Source organism: Mus musculus, chromosome 10, assembly GCF_000001635.26.
Source record: "Mus musculus strain C57BL/6J chromosome 10, GRCm38.p6 C57BL/6J".
In the NCBI taxonomy this organism is placed as follows: Eukaryota; Metazoa; Chordata; class Mammalia; order Rodentia; family Muridae; genus Mus; species Mus musculus.
In genome coordinates, this window is record NC_000076.6 from 17,317,173 (window position 1) to 17,324,512 (window position 7,340).

General features: G+C 50.2%; 1 pseudogene; it reads right to left on the reverse strand.

Annotated features, from left to right (window-relative positions):
- Window positions 1–1,435: 1,435 nt before the first annotated feature.
- Window positions 1,436–6,536, reverse strand: Gm47761 (annotated as a pseudogene).
- Between the last annotated feature and the right edge of the window lie 804 nt (window positions 6,537–7,340).

The following is a 7,340-nucleotide window of genomic DNA, read 5'->3' on the forward strand; positions in this document are numbered from 1 at the left end:
GAGCTCCGGGTCGAAACGTATCTCACACAACAGGAGACAGTGGATTCGACCACGAGGCTTGGAAGCTAGGGGGTTTTATAGAAAAGGAGTGGGGCTGGGGGAGGAATTGGCGCGGTTTCACATGATTGGTCCATTTAAACATCAGCAGCCTGTAACATTTAACTTAGGTCAGAGGGGTGGGAGCTAGGGAGGCGATGGGCTTGCCCGGGCATGTCCTGGTCTGTTCTGCTATGTTCTCAGCCCCAGGTTTCAAAGCTCAGAAACAACTCTTGGGGCTATTTAACATACATTACATGAATTACAGTTTTATTTCCTTTCATTCCCCTCTTCTTCTGTTTAGACTAATTCTAATCATAGAATTTTAGAGGTCGGTGTCCCTTAACTCTTCATCTACCTGAACTATAGGTTGATATTGCCTTTGAAGAACCATGAGTTTTACTGTATCAATTTTACTCTGGATGAAAGCCATTCCTCTATTTATTATACAAGGGCCGAAAACTAAAGCTAAGCATATCATAAGGATTGGTCCGGCTACAGCGGAAATTAAAGAAGTTATCCAAGATGGTCGTGATTCAAACCACGACTCAAACCACCCCCATTGAGCATCCCGTTCCCGTTTCCTTCGCTCTAATCTTTCTCTCAGTTTCTGCATAGAGTCTCTAACTATTCCTGTATGATCTGCATAGAAGCAGCACTCTTCTTTAAGGGCAGCACACAGTCCTCCTTCCTTTAGGAACAACAAATCAAGACCTCTCCTGTTCTGTAAAACTACCTCAGACAGGGAGGTCAAAGATTTTTCTAAAGCGTCTATGGACTTCTCTATTGCCGCTAGGTCTTCATTGACAGCATCCCTCAAAGACTGAATTCCCTGTCTTCCTTCTATCAAAGCTGACACTCCCGTCCCCACTCCTACTGCCATACCTATTCCCATGAATGCAGCCAGGGTTAAAGTAATTGGTTCTCTTTTTGACCGCCGGCCCGCATAGCTTTCTTCTAAACTGGATGCAGGGTGATAATATACACGGGGTAACAGCTGGATCATGACACAAAAATCATGAGATGAATTAAAAACAGGGATACACAGGGAGTAAGTCCTGTATTGCAAGCCCACCATCCAACCGGGGAAGGTACAAGATAGTAATCAGCTTCCGTTCTGGACACGGACTGAATTTGTCCGCATAGGTGTTTGTGAGTGGAAGGTGGGGTACCTATACAGAGACCTGGATTCCTCGCGGATACTTCAGTCAGGGTCAGTTTTTGTCCTGTACCCCAAGAGCAGGAAGTATGGCTGCTGGTTCTGTTGAAATCTCCATTGAAGGCGATTCCTTCATAATAAGGCGGACCCGAGGACAGGCATAGCCAGCAGTCCTCAGTAGCGCTTGGATCAGTTCTCCCACGTTTGTTGAACAGGACTGTGGGGGTTGAAGTCTTTTGGGATCGCTCCTACGAAGCAGGCGCAACTTAAAAGGATTAGTAGTCTTCTCCAAAGTCCACTCATCATGGCTGACTCCAGGGGGTGCTCTCTTAACGTGGGATGCGTGGACCCAAGTGGGGATTCCTTCCACTTTGACCGCGGTGGGCGTTGTCAGTAGCACCAAGTAGGGTCCCTTCCACCTCGGTTCTAGGTTTCCCGCTCGGTGTCTCCTCACCAGGACTGCGTCTCCTACTTCAAACTGATGCGGCACCTGTGTGTCACCAGCAACATAGGTTTCTTTTAGCTGTTCCCAGACCTCTTTTCTTACTATTTCGAGAGCTTTTAATCGAGCCAAAAGACTAGAAGAAGGAGAGAAAGACACATCCGGGCGATTCTTATCCCCTACGGTCATAAAAATGGGTGGGGGCGCCCCATACATTAATTCAAATGGAGTTAGGCCAAGGGGTCCAGGTGTATTCCGAACCCTGAACAAGGCATAAGGGAGAACGGCTGTCCAATCGCTTCCGCCGGATTCTAAGGCTATTTTAGTCAGAGTCTCCTTTAGCGTTCTGTTCATCCTTTCTACCTGTCCTGAACTCTGGGGTCTGTATGCACAATGTAATTTCCAATTTGTCCCCAGTTGTCTGGCCAATCCCTGACTTACCTGGGAGACGAAGGCAGGTCCGTTGTCTGACCCCATTACCTTAGGTATCCCAAAGCGGGGAAGGATTTCTTCAAGTATCTTCTTGACCACTACATTAGCCGTTTCTTTCTTGGTGGGGAACGCTTCGACCCATCCTGAAAAGGTGTCTATAAAAACTAGGAGATATTTATTTCCATACCTAGCCGGTTTCACCTCAGTGAAGTCAGTTTCCCAGTAGGCTCCAGGTCTGTCTCCTCGCAGTCGTTTTCCTTCCTGGAGCCTGCTAGACTCAGCGTTGGTAAGTGCACAAGCACGGCAGTTTTTTACTATCTCTTCCACAATTCCTTTTAATCCAGGAATGTAATAGGGGGACTTACTAACCAATTTTAGTAATTTTTTAGTTCCTAAATGAGTCAGATGGTGTATGTTAGCTAAGTAATCTCGCCCCTCTTCTTCTGTGAGGGTTCTTTTATTTATTTCCTCAGCAGCGGGCTGTTGGGTTCTCACCACCAGAGTCATTGGCCCTTGGGCTGCTTTTTTAGCTTCTTGGTCTGCCATTTGATTTCCCTTTTCAACGGGCCCAGTTCCCTTCTGGTGTCCTGGGCAATGGATAATTGCCACCCTACGGGGCAAATGAACAGCTTCTAATAAGCTGAGAATTTCTTCTTTATTTTTGATATTTTTGCCGGCAGACGTCAGCAGTCCACGGTGTCGGTATATTGCTCCGTGTACATGAGCCGTGGCAAAAGCGTACCGGCTGTCGGTATAGACATTAAGAGCCCTTCCTTCTGCCAGCCTTAAGGCTTGAATTAATGCGATTAGTTCCGCTTTTTGAGCTGATGTACCCTCCGGCAGACTGCTGGCCCATATGACAGCCTTTCCATCCACTACTGCCGCCCCAGCCTTCCGCTTACCTTCTACCACAAAGCTGCTTCCGTCCGTGAACCAAGTCATCGCCCCTGGCCAAGGTTGGTCTGTGAGGTCTGGCCGGATTCCAGTCTCTTCTGCCAGTATTTCTTCACACTTATGTGCAGGGGCCTCGTCAGCCTCAGGTAGTAAGGAGGCGGGGTTGAGAATGGCTGGGGGTGCAAAACTTACTCGCTCTGTCAGCAATAGGCTCTGGTAGTGCGTCATTCGGGCGTTGGTCATCCAGCGGTCCGGTGGTTGCCTGATGATGCTCTCAAGAGAGTGTGGGGCCACTATAGTAACATTCTGGCCCATAGTCAGTTTGTCAGCATCTTTTACTAGCACAGCCGTGGCTGCTATCGCTCGCAGGCAGGAGGGCCATCCACTGGCCACAGCGTCCAGTTTCTTTGATAAGTAGGCTACCGGGCGCTTCCATGGTCCCAAAACCTGGGTAAGGACTCCCCTTGCCACTCCATTTCTTTCATCAATGTATAGGGTGAAAGGTTTGTTTAAATCTGGCAGGGCCAATGCCAGAGCCTGCAGCAGTGCCTTTTTGAGAGTTTCAAAGGCTAGCTGATGTTCTCTGGTCCAGGTGAATTCCCCTTTCTCTTTGGTTAGTGGATATAAGGGAGCTGCCAGTGTGGCAAATCCGGGAATCCAGAGTCTGCAAAACCCGGCGGTCCCCAGGAACTCTCTTACCTGGCGAGCAGTGGTTGGGGCCGGGATCTGCATAACAGCTTGTTTTCTGGCTTCTGTGAGCCACCGTTGTCCATCTCTCAAGACATATCCTAGGTAGGTCACTTCTATCTGGCATAACTGAGCCTTTTTAGCAGAGGCCCGATACCCCAGCTTACCTAACTCGCCCAGGAGGTTTTGGGTCCCAATTTCACAGTCCTCGCGTGTTTCTGCAGCTAGGAGCAGATCATCTACATATTGCAGAAGAGTCACCTGTGGGTTATTGGCTCGGAAAAGAGCAAGATCTCGGTGTAGGGCTTCATCGAACAAAGTGGGCGAGTTCTTGAATCCCTGAGGCAGCCTCGTCCATGTGAGCTGTCCGGCTTGTCCACTCTCGGAGTCTCGCCATTCGAAAGCGAACAAGGGCTGGCTGTTGGGGTGTAACCTCAAACAGAAAAAAGCATCTTTGAGATCCAGGACTGTGTACCATGTCCGACCAGGTGGCAAGGTGCTGAGGAGGTTATAAGGATTTGGCACCGTGGGGTGTATGTCCTGAACTCTCTTGTTGACTTCTCTAAGGTCCTGTACTGGACGGAAGTCCCTGGTCCCTGGTTTTTTTACTGGAAGTAGAGGAGTGTTCCAAGGGGATTTGCATGGGACCAAAATCCCTTGTTGGAGCAGTTTGTTAATTTGGGGGCGTATACCCTCTTGAGCTTCTCTGCTCATGGGATATTGTCGGACCCCTATAGGGGTGGCCCCGGACTTAAGTTCAATCACCACGGGGGGGACCAGTTTTGCCATCCCCACTCCTCCCGTCTCTGCCCACGCCTGGGGGTATCGATTCAACCAGTCCTGTAATCCCTCAGGGGGCTTTACTTTATTTTGGTAAAGTCGATATTCCTCCCCTAGTTGTAAAGACAGCTCTAGAGTCTGGGGCGCTTTTATTCCCCAGAAAACCTCCGGTCGATGAGAGGTGAAAGTTATTTGTGCTTTTAACTTGGTTAGTAAGTCTCTCCCCAATAAAGGCATAGGACACTCTGGAATGACTAGAAACGAATGAGTTACTCGATTTCGCCCTATGTCTACTACTCGGGATGTGGTCCATGGATACGATTTTTGTCCTGTGGCCCCGATCACCAAGGTTTTTTCATTTTTCTTTACTTTTCCTAGAGGTGTTTTGAGTACTGAAAATTCGGCTCCCGTGTCAACTAGAAAGTCCACAGGGGTCCCCTCCACTTCTAAAGTTACCCTAGGCTCGGGGAGGGGGGCCGAGCCCCGTTCCCCCTAGTCTTCATCTTCTCCAAGAGAAAGCACCTTTACCTCTTGTTTTTTTTTCGGACAGTCGCTCTTCCAGTGGCCCATTTCCTTGCAATACGCGCATTGGTTCCTCTCCAGGCGCTGCCCGCCTTCTCTGGGTCTCCTTGGTCCCTGCTGCCTTTTGTCTCCCAGGTTCCCTGACTGTCTACCTCTTCTTCCATTATCTCTTTCTCCTACTGCGGCCAGGATCCTAGTCAAAACCTTTTCTTGCCTCCTGTCTCTCCTATCCTCCTCTTCTCTTTTCTCTCTTTTCTCTCTCTCTAACTTTTCATCTTCTGTTTCTCTCCTATGATACACTTTCTCTGCCTCTCTAACTACATCCCTTATGGTGTAATCCTGCAAGCCCTCAATTCGCTGTAACTTCTTCCTAATGTCAGGAGCTGACTGGCCAATGAAGGCCATAATTACTGAGGCCCTTTGACCCTCAGACGTGGGGTCGAATGGGGTATATCTCCTATAAGCCTCCATGAGCCTTTCAAGGAAGACTGAGGGGGGCTCAGTCGCTCCCTGCATAACCTCTCTTACCTTGGCCAGATTCGTGGGCTGCCGGGCAGCACCTCTGAGACCCGCCACTAGGACCCGGCGATAATTGGACAGTCGTTCCCTACCTGATGCCGTATTATAATCCCATCGGGGCCGGGTTAGCGGAAATCCTTCATCTATCTCAGCTGGAGTTTGGACAGGGCGCCCAGCCTCGTCTCGGACATTTTTCCGAGCCTCGAGGAGAATCCTCTCTCTCTCCTCGGTTGTGAATAGAGTCTGCAGAAGCTGCTGGCAGTCATCCCAGGTCGGCTGGTGTGAATACATTAATGATTCAACCAACCCAGTGAGTCCTGCAGGGTTTTCTGAAAAAGGGGGGTGATGAGCTTTCCAGTTGTAAAGGTCAGAAGAGGAAAAAGGCCAATACTGTAGGGGCTGTAGACTATTTGGATCGGCAGGGGGAGCCCCAATAGCCCTGAGGGGGAGCGCCACAGTTGAATCCGCAGGCCCCTCAGGGGTGACTCCTCGCCGGCTCCTTGTTCCTGTGGAGGGACCCCCTCCTCCGGCCGGGGCCTGAGGCAGGGGTCCCGAGGGAGCTGAAGGTTGGGGCTGGGGAGCATACGGTGGGGGTTGAGGGGTATCGGGCCACTCAGGGGGTTCTTCAATCTCTGGATAGATCTTGGGGGGTTTCGTCACTGGTGTGCTGCGATCATCATCTCTCCCGAGCGGTGGTTTCGGTTTCTCTTTCTCACCATTTTCTCGGATGGCTAGAATCTTGGTGCCAGGGCGGAGAGGCGGGAGGAATGGGCGAACCCACGGGGGTGGGTAGCGTGCCAAGTCCTCCCATACCATGATGTACGGTTGTTGGTCTGGATGCGACCCTGGTCCTTCCTGAAAAACAATGGCCTTCACAGCCCTTATGGTGGGTAAGTAAAAAGTTCCTTCTGCTGGCCAACCTACTCCAAAAACAGGCCATTCTGAGGAACAGAAAGTCATCCATGGCTTTTTCTTCACTTTTACTGACAAATTTTGTCCTCTAGCCCTAACGTCCGTCCAATGGTCCTTAGTCAAAGATAAAGGAGTAGACACGGTCTGTCCCATAGTGAAGAATAAGAGTAAACACAACACAATGACAGAGACGGAAAACACTAAGACATCCAAGCACACTCGTCTGCGTCTGGACTTACACAACCAGCCAAACGCTACCTCTGATGGAGTGGGATTCCGCTCCACTCCTCTGGCAGGAAGAGCACTCACTCTTCTTCACTCTGCCAGGCAACAGCCAGGTCCTCCTGACTGTTCCGTACCCCGGGCACTCCAGGGTCTCCCTCGGAATGTCTTCCAAGGGTGCAGCCTGTGGGGAAATAGACCGTCGTCTTCCCACAGCCACTAGGGTCCTTACGGTCCGCAGTGGCAGCTGCCAGAATACAGAATACCAGAACTGGTAACACAGGTGGGGCTCAAACCCACAATCTCAGAACTGAAAAACTAAGACACAAATTCAGCAGTGCCACACTTAGACACTTAGACAACAGACAACATAACAAGACTCACACAAACAAACGCACCTCCAAGGGGTCCTTCGGGGTTCCTGGGTGTCACGCAGATCTCGGTGGAACCTCCAAATGAAAGAACTCAGTGGGGAAACCCCCACTCAGCTCCCGATTCGGCGTGCACCCAAGAATCGCGAATAGAACACAACACCTTGATGTAACAACAAGAGGTTTTTTAATGGCGGAGCTCCGGGTCGAAACGTATCTCACACAACAGGAGACAGTGGATTCGACCACGAGACTTGGAAGCTAGGGGGTTTTATAGAAAAGGAGTGGGGCTGGGGGAGGAATTGGCGCGGTTTCACATGATTGGTCCATTTAAACATCAGCAGCCTGTAACATTTAACTTAGG